This window comes from Panicum virgatum, chromosome 6K, assembly GCF_016808335.1.
Source record: "Panicum virgatum strain AP13 chromosome 6K, P.virgatum_v5, whole genome shotgun sequence".
NCBI lineage: Eukaryota > Viridiplantae > Streptophyta > Magnoliopsida > Poales > Poaceae > Panicum > Panicum virgatum.
The window spans coordinates 5,029,619-5,045,789 of record NC_053141.1 but is presented as its reverse complement, the minus strand read 5'-3'; positions in this window follow the sequence as shown (position 1 = coordinate 5,045,789).

The window sequence follows — 16,171 nt, the reverse complement described above, 5'->3', positions numbered from 1 at the left end:
AAGTCGATGGTAATCTAGATATTATTGATACTTACGGAGCCCAAATGGTGATGATAGAGATGTCTAGGGCTTGTCGACGGTATATGTGATGTAGAAGTTTGAAGTCCACCCAGAAGTCATCCTCCCCACGGAAGAAATCGTGGTCGCGATACTTAACTCCAAACATATTTGTTTCATCACTCGACATGCGCATGTACCATTTATGTAAATTGTACATCTGTGTGCCTAGATTCATCTCCTCCTCCTCAGTGACAAAAGGTTGTCCAGCTTGTATGGAACAACAACCACTTTAGCAATTGAAAGATCTTCCATTCTCCCCCGTGCCTGCTCAAGCGTGAATCTTGTTTCGCGAAGAAATTTTGCCGCATGTTGGTCTGGCTCCCTCGTCACCACGAGGGACTCGAGTTCCTTTTGTACTATCCCTAGTTGCGGAACGGTCTTTCCACATTTCTTATTTCTCTGTTGTGCCTTTATCAACGTCCGGTCGAAGTCTGAGGGTAGTTTGATTGGTCCTGGTGGGTTGTTCAGGCATTTGTAAACCTTTGCTGCTATTTGTGGATCTGCTGGTACCCTCTTCTATGAGACTTTAGGTTTGAAATGTTCTTTCACATGGCGTTCCACTTCATCCGACATCGTTTCCTCGACGGTCATCTCATAAACTAATTTCTTCTTAGGGCCTATCTTCTTTTTGACTCTTTTCTACTTCTTGTTTGTGGGTCCAGCTGGTGGGAGGGATGATATCTTTCTCTCTTTTTTGTGCTGGTGGAGTTGGAGTACTACTGGCCCTTTGCCCAGGTGGAGACGGTGGTGAGGGAGGTTGCGGAGAGGAATCACGATCATCATTATCATAGTGGGGAGGAGAAGGGGGATCCACGGGAGCCGCTGTGTTCCCAATAAGTTTGATGTCGGCCATGCGCCATAGAACGATCCCGTGGAGTGCGTCTCCCAATGTCTTTTCTCCATCGCCTCCAACAAAATCAAGCTCGAGATTGTCATTGTCTCCGCTCGTTCCAACTATCTGCTCGACTGTGATGGAGGTGTAGCCAAAGGGCATCGGCTTTCCATGAATTGTACTATTAGGATTCACTGGAAGGACTGACCCGTATGCTACATGAATGGATATATTCTTAGCTCGCATATGTAGCTCGCATTCTGTTGGAATGGTGATATCATCCACGGGATACCTCTCCACCGGTGCTGCCTCAATCGGGTGGTGCTGAGCTAGTACGTCAGGCGCCGCCGTGGAAGCACAGCCGCTGCGTCGCTGAGAGGCCGGGCTTATCACAACATCTGGCGGCTGCGGCCCAAGAATGGACCGGCTCAGAGCTGGCTGCACTGCCTCATTGACCCTTGCGTCCATCTGAGATTCCAGCGATGTAACTCCTTTGTTCATCTATTCTTGTATGGCACGGATTTTCTCATCCTGTTCTGCCTTGCTCTTTTGATGAGTCTTGTATGAGCTATCTCCAGCCCAAGCAACTTTCCATGGGGCCATGCCGATGCCACGGGCTCGTCCAGGGTGTTCGGGATTCTTTAACGCCCTGGTCAGCTCATCATTCTCCCATTGAGGCTGGAATATTCCTTATTTGGCCTCATCTACTGCTGTGATCAGATCGCGGGCCACTTCTTGCATTTGCTCCGGCACGACCAAAGTTCCATCCGTTTGATTCAGTGTCACACCATTAGCAAATAACCATCACTTCGATCTATCCGTCCAGTCACAAGTCGCCGGCCGGATGCCTCTAACCATAAGGTCCTGCTCTATCTTCTGCCATTTCTTAATTGCCTTCTTATACCAACTCGCCCCAAGGTGGTGACTGTACTTATTTTGTGCCGCATTCTTCTTGGCCGCTTCAGATTTTTCTTGTGCATCCTCTGATAGATTGCACAGTTTGAACTCCTCCCAGTAAGGTTTAACCTGAGGAAAATCGTCCTAGTTCGGTTCCTTATCCTTCTTGATGTAATTGGCAAACAACTTCTTCTTGAATGTTGCAAATGCAAGGGCCATCTTTTTTAAGGCACATTGCTTCACAAGTTCTTCATCTACACTTTTAGGAAAAATGAACATATCCTTCAGTTCTCTCCATAGCATTTCCTTCTGGTGTGGAGGCACGGCGTGTTGTTGTTCTCCTGGACTGCTCGATTTCCAGAGTCTTGTGATGGTCGGAATTCTCGCCGAACAACAACCCCACATTGGGTGACAAACTTGGTGCTAGCAACCTCTGGAGCACATGGACAACTCTCTGCATCCACTCCTGTGATGACCTGTCTTCCCTCCATTTTTTTTGTCGGCCGGCATTTCCCTTTTGACTGGCTCATCTTCGATCCAGACGACGTCGGAACGGGCTGCTGAGCGGTCGTCGGGGCAAAGTCATCATCTTCTTCACTGGCATCTCCGGACATATTCAGTAACGAATCAGCTGTCCGGGCCTCTTCTGCACCAAATTGTTCGGCGGCGTTGGCCCTAGTATCTTCGTTTATTACATCCATCATGTATCTTGTGGCGGTCTCTTCATCATAGGGGTTCATCCTTAACTCAAACTAACCCTAATAATTGTAGTGGTTTGAATTCAATTTAATTTGAGCTAAACCTAATTGCATCATTCAAATAATACATGTACATGAAATTCACAATGAAAATTAAACTATCTAGTTATCACTAAAACAACTAATATCAAATAGTATACTAAAGAAATACTAAACTGAAATATAAAGTTATCCAAAATTTCAAAGACATGTAAATATCTTTGAAACATCTAAATTGATATTTTAGTTAAGTACATGTGAATAATTAAGAAATACATGATAATGCAAAAAGAAGTAAGCTAAATAATAAAACAATAAAAGAAAAAAGAAAAAAGGGTCGACAAAAGGGTCGATGGCCATGCCTTATGTTGGGGAGACGACGACGCGGTGCGGGATGGCCGAGCAGGGGCGTCAGGGATGGCAGCGACGCACCGAGGGGGAGCCGAAGGAGAGGGCGCACGGTGGTGGTGCAGTCGCGGCGGAGGGGGTGGCGTGCGGCGGTGGTCCAGTCATGGCGGAGTGGTGGCGTGCGGCGGTGGCATCGAAGCGGCCGGGGCGAGCGGCGTCCAGGCCGCAAAAGAGCGGCAAGGGGATGCGAAGACGTAGTGACGGCGTGGCCGGTTGGTGAGGGCGCGGCGTCGGCCGGTAGGGGCCCAGCGAGGAAAAGGAAGGTGCACAAGCGGAGGAGGCCCCATGGGCACGGAGAAGACACGAGCGGCGGCGGCGGCACGACGATGCTGCAGCGCGTGATGACCAGGCGCGGCGGGTGTGGAGGCGGCGGCAATCGCGACTAAGTGTTGGAGCAGGGGAGGGGACTGAGGAAGAAGGGATATATATATCCAGGGCTTTTGATACCGGGTGAAAACATCACCCGGTACCTAAGACAACCTTAGGAACCGATTTTAGATCCAGCCAGTGCCTTAGGTCCCCAACAGGCGGGAAATGAAATCCCCTTTAGTACCAGGTGAAGAAACCCAACCGGTGCCTAAAGATGGGGGAGATTTGTTTTTCCCGCTTGTTGGGCATGAGTTGCCTGAAATCCGTCAGTAGCTCATTGGTAAAGCAAGGAAATTTGGGTGCCGCGGCCACAGTTCGAATCCCGCGCGCCACCCCTTTTTTTGGCCGAAAAGGGACCTTTGGTACTGGGTGTAGTTCCCACCTGGTACAAAAGGAGATCCTTTGGTACCATAAGATAGCATTTTATTTTTGTTATCTTTTCTTTTCCCCTTTCTGGTTCTCTAATAAATGATTTAATTGCCTAATAACTCTGTTAATTGCCTAATAAATCAAATGTTGCTTGAAAATATTCGAAAAAAATTCTTGTACCAAATAAATCAATTTATTTTTAATTCGTATGTGCCTGGGAGTAAGAGAGAGTGTGAGTATGTGCCTGGGAGTAAGAGAGAGTAAGAGAGAGTGTGAGTGAGTGTATGTGTGTGTGAGTGAGTATGTGTGTATGTGTTTGTGAGTGTAGGGATTTCACTTCAAAAGTTTTTGTGTACGCAACCGACATGATGTACTGTTTCTTGTTAAATTTTGGGTTATTTTTAAGAAAAAGTTCAATTTACTCCCCTCAACTAATATTTTGTAAAATTTCAACTTAAAACTCCACCTATACATGGAGAAATAAAAAAGAAAATTTTTATTAGTGGTTAATCTGAACCAAAGAGCATAGTTTGAGGGGTAAAATGAACCAAACGATAGTTTAAGGGGTTTATTATTAATATTCTAACCTATCAAAATAATGATACAAATTATGATGTATTTTTTCTAACATGCGTTATGGTGTGTACTAATTTGGTTCAATTTATTTTAATACATTTGATAATTTTAAATATTTTTACAACTCGGAGTACCCGGAGTATCCGGACAAAATTCCGGAGTATCCGATGGTTTGTACGGATGTCCGTACACACGTACGGAGTATCCGGACAAATGTCCGGAGTATCCGAGACCCTCCGGAGTATCCGTTCTTCTGTCCGGAGTATCCATGCATAAGTTCGGACATCCGAACATTCCCGGACACTCCGGACGTACACCCGGAGTATAGAATTTCCCTTTAGTACCGGGTGAAACTACTACCGGGTACCAAAGGTACTTCTATGGTACCAGTTATTGTTAGCACCCGGTACCAAAGGATACCATAAGGTACCGTTTTCTTTTTGTTTTGTTTTCCCTTTCTTGTTCTATTATAAATCTATTAATTGGCTAATAAATCAAATATTGCTCAAAAATATTTGCAAAAAATCAAATATAATTTCAGAAAATTCACAAATGTTTATATGTAAGTAGGTAAAAATTGTATTGACCTTATATTAGTGGGAAAATATTATATATTGTTCATGTTAATTAGTTGTGAGACTAATAATTCTGTGACTGTGACTGTGACTGAGTGTGTGTTTTCTTATCTTTTCCCAAAAAATATTCGGTGAGACTATTTTTTATATCTAGGTTACAATAATACTCTATATGGTCCTCACAAATAATATTACAAATATTTCAAATGATGAGTACAAATAGTAAATGTTGATGAGAAATATTACAAGAGATAATCATTGAACTAATGGAATATTAACGATGGTTTGATTTATAATCGTCCCTTCATTGTGATCATGGCGTGCGTAGGGAGCCTCCTCTTGGGCTAAAAGGATACTTGTGTCGACCTCCACAGCAAACGGAGTCATGTCTTCAACCTTGTTGTATTCTTCTTCATCTGTTACATCGTTAACTCCCACAATTTTTCTTTTACCTGCTAAAACTATATGACGCTTTGGCTCATCTCCATCTGACTTGTCCTTTGCTGATTTATTTCTAGACTTGTCCTTTTTGGGTTTGCTAGACATGTCCTGCATATAGAAAACTTGAGTGACATCCTTAGCTAGGACGAATGGTTCGTCTCGAAAGCCAAGCTCTTTGAGGTCTACGGTTGTCATTCCATACTCATTGATATCGACACCTTTTCCAGTCAGCTTCACCCATTGGCAACGAAATAGAGGAATCTTCAGCGACCCATAGTCGAGTTCCCAAATCTCCTCAATGTAACCAAAATATGAGTTTGTTTGGCCACTAGAGTCTGTGTCATCTATACGGACACCGCTATTTTGATTGGTGCTCTTGTTATCTTGGGCTCTTGTGTAAAATGTGTATCCATTAATTTCATATTCTTGGTACGTCAAGATTGAATTAGCTGGACCCCTGGCCAGCCAGGCTAGCTGCTCATGAATTTCATCATTGCCCATGAGTTCCTTCTGCAACCAGGTGGCGAATGTATCGTTATGATGGTTTGTAATTCATGTTTCAGACTTCAAGGGTACCTACTTCGCACCATTTGCTTGTGCTCCTCCATGTATGAAGCCACTAAGGCTAACTATTGCAGAACTGTGAGATGCGCTTTGCTCAACGTAGCATGGTCCCTGGCATTTATTGATTTCCTTCCAAGTGTGCCCTTTCCAATCTGCCGCCCTCATGTTGTGATACTGGAACCCCAATCGGGCAAAGTTCATCCATAAAGTCAACACAAAACTCAATGACCTCCTCTGTCACATAAACCTTCGCAATGTTCCTTCCATACGATCCCAATTACGAATGTATTTCTTTAGGACTACGAAGAATTGTTCAAAAGGGAACATATTATGAAGGAATACAGGACCGAGAATACCAATATCTTTGACCATGTGAACCAAAAGATGCGTCATAATATTGAAAAATGATGGAGGAAATATCATCTCAAGACTAATGATACTTTGGACAACATCCTCTTGTAGCCTGATTAGACTCGTTGGATCGATTGTCTTTTGAGAAATTGCATTGAGAAATGTGCATAGCTTTATGATTGTTGCTCTAACATTAGATGGTAGAATACCTCTAAGTGCAACTGGCAGTAATTGTGTCATCAACACGTGACAGTCATGGGACTTGACGTGTGCGAATTTCTTCTCTTTCATGTTTAGTAGCCTCTTTATATTCGAAGAGTAGCCTGATGGGACCTTGATACTGTTCAAATATTCAAACATACTTTGCTTCTCTTCCTTGCTTAGAGTGTAGCAGGCAGGACATAGGTAATGACGTCCTTTATCCCTTTTTTCTGGATATAGGGCGGCCTGTTGTTTCATACGTTGAAGGTCTTGCCATGTTTCCAGTGTGTCCTTTGGCTTACTGTAGACACCAAGGAAGCCTAGCAGGTTAATACAAAGATTCTTTGTGAGGTGCATCACATCAATTATGTGGCGGACCTCTAAGACTTCCCAATAAGGTAAATCCCAAAATATACTCTTCTTTTTCTTCCACATAGGTGCACGTCCGTCATCACTCTGCACCGATCTACTGCCAGGTCTTTTCCGAATACTACTTTTATATCTTTAAACATTTCAAATACTATTTTCCCACAACGGTGCCTTGGTTTGGTACGACGATCTGCCTTTCCACCGTAGTGATCATGCTTCCTCCTTAATGGGTGCTTGATAGGAAGAAATTGACAATGACCCATGTACACGATCTTCCTACAGTGCTTCAGATACATGCTGTCAGCTTCATCTAAACAATGGGTGCATGCCCTATAGCCCTTATTGGACTGTCCAAATAGGTTGCTCTGTGCAGGCCAATCATTGGTGGTTACAAAAAGTAATGCACGTAGGTCAAAATGTTCCTTTGCGTGCGCATCTCACACACGAACACCCTCCTCTTTCCACAACAATAGAAGATCGTCAACTAGTGGTTTCAGATACACATCAATATTTGCACACCGGACACGCATCCAAATTTTCATACTCCTCACCACGATAGAGGATGCAGTCATTATGACATGCATGTATCTTCTGTGCTTCCCTAGAGGACAAACAACCTTTCTTGCCTCGTACGTTGTTTCTGGCAAGGTGTTACCCTCAGGGAGTCGGTTTTTTATTAGTTTCAGCAACTCTTCGAATCCCTTGTCAGACAAACCATTTGATGCCTTCTATTGCAACAATTCCAATGTGGTAGCCAACTTTTTGTGGCCTTGTTTGCAATCTGGGTACAACAACGTTATATAGTCCTCCAACATATGCTTCAAATCTCTCAATTCCTTTTCTGTTTCGCAAACTTTCTCTGCTTCACGCAACATCTGACCAAGATCATCTTCCACAACATGTTCTTCAGCATCTTCTTCAGGCTCACCCATTGCAGTATCTTCAAAGAAAGCGCTGTAATTGGCTGCAAAGTCGGGAATCTTATCCTTTTCTTCTTCATTATTATCCAGCATAATCCCTCTTTCTCCATGCTTGGTCCAAATATAGTAGTTGGGCATGAAACCACTATTGAACAATGATTGTGGATGGTTCTTGATGATGAGTAATCCTTCTCATTTTGACAGAATTTGCACGGGCAACGAACGAAACCACAGTACTTGTGTTTATTGGTCGCTTCTATGAATTCATGCACGCCATCAATGAACTCCACTGAACTTCGGTCGGCATTGTACATCCATTGCCGACTCATCTGGGTTCATATTTCATAGCAATACATCATAGAGTGTCAAATAATAATTTATAACATGTAAATAATTAATTTATATACAACATGTAGTTACCAAAATGCTAACTACATCTAAATAAATAATTCTCTTATGCCAAATAATTTATATAACAATATCAATTAAATTTTGTGCTAACTACATCTAAAAATAATTATCACATTTATAGCAATTAATATAACAACTACAAACTAAATCAGGTGCTAACTACATCCAAAAATAATTATCATATGTATAAACTAAATCAAGTGCTAACTACATCTATAAAATTAATTTGCTCAAGTATGCAGAAAAAAATACTAACTTTTTAAGAAAAAAATTGGAAAAATTCGCCCCCTCCCCTCAGTCGGCTGCCATGAACAGTGAGTTCACGACAGCTTGGAGAGGGCGGGGAGGGGCTGGGGTATTTATAGTGGCAGGCCAAAGGCACCGGTTGGTGCCACTGACCCGGTGCTAAAAGTTGTGCATCGGCACCGGGTCATCGCACCAACGTGTGCCTTTTCCATGGGCACCAGCCGGCACCGGTCATAGGCACAAGCCGGTGCCTTTGCATGCAAAATGGGCACCGGTGAATGGCACAAACTGGTGTCTTTGTCCCCGTGTCAATTTGGTACCGGTTTGTGGCACAACTGTTGCGCCTACCAACGTCACCAGCGATGACACCCGCAGACGCCAATTTGGGGTGGCAGTATTTCATGAACCATGAATAAATCCGCAAGCGCACGGAATACCGCTGTAGCATTTTACACGGGAGTATACCGGGGTGTCATTTATATTTTCGCAGGGAAGGCAGTGAGTGAGAAGATATATAGATTAGTTGGTGAACTCTATCTAGATTGGATATTCTCATGCATAAACAGGGGTAAAATAATAACATAGTAGGAGGTAGTGTGATACACACAAACTACCCTCTTGGATAAATAAGAGATAAAAGAAAGATAAAAGATGCTTTAGGCCGGGAGCAAGGTAGAAGTCAGAGCTCAAGTTAGTTGTGCTAGGCTAGCTATATCTACACTTTCTCATTGGTTAACTCGTCAGAGATTAAACTACACAACAGGGAGATCGCTATCGAAGTAACGGGAGGAGCCCGTATACTCCGGCGACTTTATGCACCTGCTACCCCCCATACCGAACGTGGAGGATTACTCGGGCTCGGACAGGGCTGTCACCACCTGCCGGCTACCTCTAAAAACCGTGGGTATAGTTGACATCCAGCAACACTTAGCTAATCTAGACACCATGTCTACACTAGTAAGGGATACTCTAGTGTCCCGCGCGGAGCCCCCATCCTCCGGATGGACAGACATCACACTAGAGCAATCGTACGAATACTGGAGCAGTTGATAGAGTTCTAAGAACAAAAGACTAACCATCTCCAGCATAGGGCGATCATACAATACAAGCATAGAATGATAACGCAACCATATCAAGAAGTATATATCCGATAACTCAGAACATACTTCAAGCAGATATCGGTAACCATAGTCTAATTCTATTACAAACGACCAAATATTACAAGAAAGAGCTAGAGATGAACCAATACCAGAACTCTCGAGCAACTCCGGCGACTCGATGACTCCTAGACTTCTCATAAACTCCACTAAGTCTAAAGACTATGCAAGGAATGCAAGAGAGGAGAGATGTGAGGTGTGTGTGTTCTAATCTCTACCCCCTTTGTATTTATAGCAGGGAGCCACGGGGTGAACCCATCACAACCGACGTAGGGGACCAATGGGGAGACGCCACGTGCCCGGGTTGAGGCGGTGGGGCCCACGTGCCAGGTCGGCCGACCAGGTAGGTCGGTCGGCCTGCCCGGGCCACCAACTGCCCCCAACTTCTTCTGGCAGGCTGTCTTGGGCCTCCTTGTCTGATCTACATTGGGGTTGGCCTGTCTTGACTTGTTTGGATTAGGTTCTTGCATCACTTTTGGTCCATCTGAGCCTGAATCGGTGCTCCGATAATTTCTGTGATTTTATGTCGGGACAAAGTGTGCTTGTAATCTGCATATTAGCTTGAAAACACAACTTGCATATTCTAAATGGTAAAGTGTGGTTTAGGGACTTTATTGGATAAGGATGCGTGTAAGAAATGCAAACTCTCATGATTTTCTGATCAAGTTGACACCTGGAAATGATCGTTAGTGAGCGTCAACAACGACCCGGTGCCTAATTTGCAGCATTGGAACTGAGTCATGCCACGACCCGGTACGCAATGTCCCATACTGGGCTCGGCACATGCCAAGAGTACCGGCTGCTGTTGCAGTCGGTGCTGATGCCTCACGTCAGTACTGGTTGCAACAACAACTGGTACTTTTGGCCTGAATCTTTGGCCTATTTTCTAGTAGTGGGGTGAGCTCGATCAACAAACCCGGAAGGCTGAGAGCAGTAAACCGTATCTGACAGAATCCCATGGAGAAAAGCATTCTAGACGTCAAGCTGATGGATAAGCCAATCCCGAGATAGCTCCAGAGATAGAACTGTCCGCACAGTAGCTGGCTTCACGACTGGACTGAAGGTCTCATTATAGTCAATACCAGGACGTTGAGTGAATCCCAGAGAACCAAACGAGCCTTGTAACAATCAAGGCTGCCATCTGCACCGAGGAGAAGATGAGGAGAAGATGAACTGGACAAGGATGCTGGACGAGAAGATAAGCACGGCACCGGTCTGTGGGCATGTATGTCTTGGTATTTCATATTTTGATGGAGAGTATACGAAATTAAAAAATGAAAAAGCAACTGTCGGTTCACAAATCCCGAAGACACTACTGCTCGCGAGAGTGTCACCCAGGGTCGTCCGTATACCCGGCGGACCCGACGCCCGCGGCTACTTTGATTTTCCGCTCTTTTTCGTCTCTTCTACTACCATATCAGTTCGTCAAACTTCAAAGTGTGTAGGCGAGCCAGGATTCAACTATTGGCGAGCTGAGACACCGAGTCAATCTTTCCCTACGATTCACGCACCTAACCGCGGGCAGCCAGCGTGGCCATGTCACCAGCCGTTCCCGGCCATCTGATCGGCCATAAAGATGCGAATCCCAAGCATTTTGCAAAAAAAAAAATTCTCAACCTTTTGCGAAATCAACCCGCAGTCCGTTTCCCCCTCTCAAGTATTATTGCGAAAAAGCCCTCAACTTTTCCTAAAATAAACCAGCGGTCCAATGCAAATAAAATCTTTAGTTTTCGTTGAAGCAACCTGCCGTCCTGGTCCTCTCTCAGTAAATTTTTTAGAAAAACCCTCGCATTTCAATTAAATCACACCACAGCCCGTTCCATTCGTTATTTCTACACAAACAACATTATACGTACAATTTAAACGCCAAAACCCATTAGAATCAAAACTTGTTCAATATAAAACTTGATCTAAAATTCAAAAACTACAACTTTATTATTAGATAAATTTTAAAATTCAAAATATTTTCATAATTTGTTTGCATAAATACTTACATACAGCCCGTTGTGCCTCAAATTTGGACACGAAAACTTGTTCAAATAAAAAAATGATCAATACAAAAGTTACTTAGAATTTCAAAATCTACATATTTATGACATAGTCAAATTTCAAATTTGGAATGTTTCTACAAAAAAAATCAAATACAAAAATTGCTCAAAACTTCAAAACCTAAAGCTTTGCTCCATAACAAAATTGTAAATTCAAAACATTGTTTTAATTCGTTCAACATAACATCTTATTTTGCAAAAATATAATATTTTGTGCTAGCGTTCTTCCATGGCTAGCCATGTGACCTCCACAATAACGCGGCATATTTCAATATAACCACTACTTACTTAACAAAGACATCACGCCTATTAATTGCCTCATGATTTCACAAATACATTAAGTATCCGACTAATTGTGCTCCGCCCTTCCTAATAAATTATTTTATGTGTTCATTCACCACAATAAATACAGCAACAAATGCCATACCTCCATTTTGATACCCAAAAAAAAGACTACTCAAATAATAGCGTCACCACACTACAATGCCCAAAATATATACCAAGTGCAACAGCCGGGTACAGACCATAACATCTACGCAAAAATAACAAATTGATGGATTTATCTTAACTACGTTGCTTAAAAAAGTTGCAAATTTATATGTATACAACAAATACTAAAATACTACAACGCGGAATAAGGGCTCCACGCGGCAAAGCCGCGAGCCTTTCTAGTACCGCTCTACGAGTTCCCAGACACGAGAATCATAGTGTTGGCGCATACCAATGTCACCACCGGGAAACAGCGATGACGCTCGCAGACGCCAATTGGGGTGGCAGATATTTCATGAACCACGAATAAATCCGCAAGCGCACGGAATACCGCTGTAGCATTTTACCCGGGAGTATACCGGGGTGTCATTTATATTTCCGCAGGGAAGGCGGTGAGTGAAGAGATATAGACTAATTGATGAACTTTATCTAGAATGGATATTCTCATACATAAACAGAGGTAAGATGATAACATGGTAGGAGGTAGTGTGACACACACACAAACTACTCTCTTGGATAAATAAATAAAAGAAAGATAAAAGATGCTCTAGGCCGGGAGCAAGACAGAAGTTAGAGCTCGAGTCAACTGTGCTAGGCTAGCTATATCTATACTTTCTCATTAGTTAGCTCGTCAGAGATTAAACTACACAATAGGAAGATCGCTATCGAAGCAACGGGAGGAGCCCGTACACCCCGGTGACTTTATGTACCTCCTACCCCCATACCGAACGTGGAGGATTACTCGGGCTCGGACATGACTGTCACCACCTGCCGACTACCTCTACAAACCGTGGGTATAGTTGACATCCAGCAACTCTTAGCTAATCTAGACACCATATCTACACTAGTAAGGGATACTCTAGTGTCCCACGCGGAGCCCCCACCCTCCGGATGGACAGACATCACACTAGAGCAATCATACGAATACTGGAGCAGTTGATAGAGTTCTAAGAACAAAAGACTAACCATCTCCAGCACAGGGCGATCATGCAATACAAGCATTGAATAATAACACAACCATATCAAGAAGCATATATCCGATAACTCAGAACATACTTCAAGCAGATATCGGTAACTATAGTCTAATTCTATTACAAACAACCAAATATTACAAGAGAGAGCTAAAGATGAACCCATACCAGAACTCTCGAGCAACTCCGGCGACTCGATGACTCCTAGACTTCTCCTAAACTCCACTAATCCTAAAGACTATGCAAGATGAGCAAGAGAGGAGAGGAAGTGTGGTGTGTGTTCTCATTCTCTACCCCCCTTGTATTTATAGCAATGAGCCACGGGTGAGAACCTTCACAACCGACGTAAGGGACCAATGGGGAGGCGCCACGTGCCCTGGTGTAAGGATCACCGGGGTGTCCGACCCTAGAGGGGGAGGGGGTGAATAGGGTCGCTAATCGCTTTTTAACCTAGGGCTCAATCTAATCGCATAAGATAAACCTAACACGTCCTACACATGCTAGTTATGACTAAGGTTTATCTATGCTACCCTCTACTTACCCCAAAAGACTTGCAACCTATAGCCAATCCTAATCAAACTAACTAGGAAAGTAAAGGTAAGCAAGAAAGAGTAAATGTGGAAACGTAATGCGGTAAGTAAAGCGGTAAGGGAGAGGATATGCAAACTCCTGTGAAGACACCAAGACACACGATTTAACGTGGTTCGGTTAGGACACCAAAGTCCCTCCCTACGTCCACGGCCACTTGTCTAACACGAACAAGTGTGATGCCGAGTCTCTTTGCTTGATCACCGTCTTGCGTCGGCCACCAAGGCACCCGGCAAGCAAAGACTAAGTGTCACCAAGTCACCAAGACGAGGTCACTGCCACCGTCTATCTCGAAGCGCCACCACGGCACCGTCTTCACTATCGGAGCTTCTCACCAAGAGGGGTCTCCTTCCCCGCACAAAGTGTTGTTGCCTCTCCACACCAAGTAGGAGGGTCACACGATGAGTACAAGTGTTTGCTTGCCGCAGCAAGACTTCTCTCAAGGGACCTCTCGCAAGAACTAATCCCTAAACAAGCACTAAGCACTCTAACAAGTGTGCTTAAGCCTATATGATGTACAATGAAGCTCTATGGTGGTTGGAGATGATCTTTGGCTCTTGTATCCTTCCTTGGTCTCCAGCACCCAAAAATGAGCCGTGGGGTGGCATATATATAGCCCACACACCCCAAACTAGCCGTTGGAAAAAGGCTGACAAAAACCCTTAACGTCGGTTGATCCGACGCTCATCTTTTTGTCATCACCGGTTTTAACCGGTGAGTGCATTTTCCAACTAGCCGTTATACTTCAACGGCTACCTCAATCGACCGACGTAATCAACCGATGCAGTGTCGGTTTAACCGGTGAGTGTAGTTACTGAAAAACTAACTCTCTAGACAACTGCACCGACGTTCACCAATATGTAATCGTCGGTTTAACCGGTGTATAGAATTTCCTCTGTCTTCATCTGTCAATGCACCGACGTATGCAATTTCTTTAGCGTCGGTTAATCCGGTGTAAAACCCTAGCCCGCAGACCTTCTCTGTGTTTGCACCGGTGAGTTCATTTTGCCCTACGTCGGTTTAACCGATGATAGCAAAACGCCTCTCTTCTCTTTGTCATCACTTGAACCTAAAAGCCTGAGAATAGTCATCTTAACAATCACATTAGTCCAAGTGTTGTGTGCGTCATCAATCGCCAAAACATTATATTGAAATATGGCATGAGAGGCCATTTTCGCTACACCTGGTTGAGGCGGTGGAGCCCACGGGCCAGGTCGGCCAACCAGGCCCGGGCCACTAACCGCCCCCAACTTCTTCTAGCAGGTTGTCCTGGGCCTCCTTGTCCGATCCACATTGGGGTTGGCCTGTGTTGACTTCATTTGGGTTGGTTCTTGGGCTACACTTGGTCCATTTGAGACTGAATCGCCGCTCTGATATTTTTTGTGATTTTATGTCGGGCCAAAGTGTGCTTATAACCTGCATATTAGCTCCAAAATACAACTTGCATTTTCTAAAAGGTAAAGTGTGGTTTAGGGACTTTATTGCATAAGTATGCGTGTAAGAAATACAAACTCTCATGATTTTCTGATCAAGTTAACGCTTGAAAATGATCGTTAGTGAGCGTCAACACATAGTGCGAGCGCCTCTCCGCCTGCACCCGTGGCGCCGCCGTTCGCCGGCGTCCCTCACTGCTCTGCTCCGTGGCAGAGCATTCGTCGGCTGCCCATGTAGATGTGAGTCGGTTGCAGCAAAGCTGAAGCTATGGACAAAATTCTGGAGAAGGCGATCCAAGCACCTCTGCTGCCTCTGCTGATCACAAATGGCTGAAACTCTGGTGCAGTGAATTGTCCGGTAGGTGCCGATCTTTTGGGTGCTGAAAATGCTGATGTAAACTTTTTCTTTAGAAAAAGGAAAGTTTCCGACCTCTGCAACCGCACACAGCCAATTCTTACATCAATCTCAGCTCTGAAGCTGATCATAAATAATAAGTAAAAGTGTACACCAACTAAAGGAAGTAATCAAAAGCAAATTCTCTTATTGCTTCTCCATCCATTTTTGGCGAAGATATCCAAAGCGATGATCTCGAACCCTTTGCTTGCCAAACGGACAGTCTCCCTTGATTCCTCATGCTGCAGTAGGGACCAAAATCACAGCCAATATGCTCCTCTGAAAATAACCTGCATAAAAGAGGTAACCTATTTTTTCTCAAAAATCAAGTCATTATGTGTACACTAAATAGCCCAAATAAGAGCAGTAGCCCTTACAAAAATCAATAATCTATCTTTATTGTTTACGCCAGTTAACCAATATCCAAGCATATGAGATATTGATTTAGGTGGGGTTAACCCAGTAGCTATATGAACAACACGCCAAATAATTTTAGCATGTTGACAATAAAAAAATAGGTGCTTAATTGTTTCATTGCAATTGCAGAAGCAACATTTTGTACTCCCGGTCCAATTCCTTTTCGCTAAATTATCTTTGGTTAAAATAACACCTCGCTGGAGGTACCAAATGAAAATTTTTATTTTTAGCGGAATCTTGAGCTTCCAAATAAATTTATTTCGAAATGGGTTACCTTGGTTTATTAGGAATTCATACATAGACCGAACTGTGAAATGATCATGTCTATGTAAGTTCCTGGTAAAGGTA